The following is a 2,278-nucleotide window of genomic DNA, read 5'->3' as shown; positions in this document are numbered from 1 at the left end:
CCTCGCATCAGAAATGTTTAATTCAGCCTCTACTTCCTGATCATGTTCCGCTTCGGGAACGTCAATATCATCCAAATTAATTGGATAATTTGGATTGCCGCTTACATGATGATGATGATCCAAATCTGGAATATTTTCAGGTAGGGGGTAGGTCATTTAGACCTTCAAATTGATTCTAAAATTGACTTTACGGTGTCATAGGCGATTCGTTTCCTCCCACACCGAATAAGTTTTCGACAAATGAACGTGGATCCATTTGTTTAGTTGTAATAAGTAATAACTAATAGAAGAATAATTGTATAAATGTAGTGAGAAATGAAAATTGGATGAAATTTCAATAAATATAGTGAGAACTGAGAAATGAGAATTGGATATTATATAAATTGTATATAAAAATTGCAAGTTATCAACACAATAAAAGAAAGTTGAGAGAAAGATAATTGAGAGTTGAGAGAATTGTAAAAAAATTTGTGACTAAATGCCACTATTTATAGAAGAAGAAAAGAAAATATATATATATATATATAAGGACCAAAACGGTCACTAAAAAAATTCAGTGACCGTTAACGGTCAAAAAAAAGAAAAAAAATGGGGGACTGAAACGGTAAGAAAGTTGAGAGAAAGATAATTGAGAGTTGAGAGAATTGTAAAAAAATTTGTGACTAAATGCCACTATTTATAGAAGAAGAAAAGAAAATATATATATATATATATAAGGACCAAAACGGTCACTAAAAAAATTCAGTGACCGTTAACGGTCAAAAAAAAGAAAAAAAATGGGGGACTGAAACGGTCACTGACAAAAGTTGACAGTGACCGTTTGATAATGTGACCGTTTCGGTCACATTTCACACGAGCCGCTCGTGGGTTCGCCGCGAGCGGCTCGTTTTTTGTGCGAACCGAGCGGGCTCGGCTCGCCCACCGAACCAGCCCGCTTGGCTCGTGCTCGGGCTCGTGTTTTTACGAACCTGAGTCGCCCACGAGCTCCGTTTTCGCGAGCCGACGAGTCGCTCGGCCCATTTGCCACCCTTAGCTAAAGGTTATAGTTTTTTTAGAAAAAGTGACACAATGTCACTTTTAAAAGTTTAGTATCACTTTTTTATTAAAAAATTACATATAATGTCACTTATATTTAAAAATGATGTTTATCACTAAAAAAGTGATAAATTTTCAAAAAAGATTGAAAAAAGTAACAAATAGTAAAAAAAAAAAGTGACAAAACTTTAAAAAAAAATAAAGTGAGAATTACTCAAAAAAGTAACAGAAACTCAAGGAAAGTGAGGGGCATAGAAATCAAACGTTAAATGCCATTTTTTTTTTTTTTATTAAAAAATGACATACAATGTCCCTTTTATTTAATAGTGATGTTTTGGCACTAAAAAAGTGGTAAAAACCAATAATGTGACTAAAAAAAATGACAAAAACTTTAAAAAGGTCAGCGAAACTCAAATGCAAACAAAATTCTTATCTTAAAAACAATCACATTGTGACCGTATGCATGAGCATGAATCACTTTTGTCAAATACTTGAAAAGTGATAAACATTCAAAAAAGTAACACAAAAAATGACATAAACTTAAAAAAGTGACATAAGTGCAAAAAAAAAGTGACAAAAACCCAAGAAAAGTGATATAAAATGTTGTAGTATACTAGTTTATGTGTGAAAAAAAGGGTTTTTGAATTTGTTCCTTATTTTAAGTTTCCTTACATTTAAAACCCTATCATGCCAATTCAATAATTTAGCCCTTGTTTGAGCCTTATTTTGAAAAGAAAATGCATTTTTAAAGAATGTGCAGTTAAAAAGTAAGATTTTTTATTTTATTTACGTATATAATTATTTTAATGTTCTCAACCTATTATAAAATTTCTTATTTTAGGTAGCAAACTATAACAAAAAGAGAAAAATCTGATGCATCCAAGATCAGTAAAATGGAAACAACCAACTGATCACCAAGAAGGATGAAGAAGTGCATCAGCTTACCTATTAATTAAGTGAGAGTGTGTGTATTTCATAGCCCTGATTTTTTAACAAACTCCACTAAATTTTGCATCAGTCACAGAGAAAAAACATACCCCAGAACTAAGAGGAAAGCAGCAACTCACATAACAACTTTTGCGTTTAAGGCATCCCAATCCCAATACAACCAACCAACTCACATAACAACATATATTAGTCTTCACTTTGTCCCCTAGACAAAACCAATTCTTCACTTCCCCTATACTCTTTCATCAGTCAAGTCAAGTCAAGCCTCACACTAACATCACTTTCATTTTCCTTA

Source organism: Olea europaea, chromosome 6, assembly GCF_002742605.1.
Source record: "Olea europaea var. sylvestris chromosome 6, O_europaea_v1, whole genome shotgun sequence".
In the NCBI taxonomy this organism is placed as follows: domain Eukaryota; kingdom Viridiplantae; phylum Streptophyta; class Magnoliopsida; order Lamiales; family Oleaceae; genus Olea; species Olea europaea.
Note: the sequence above shows the minus strand (reverse complement) of the source record.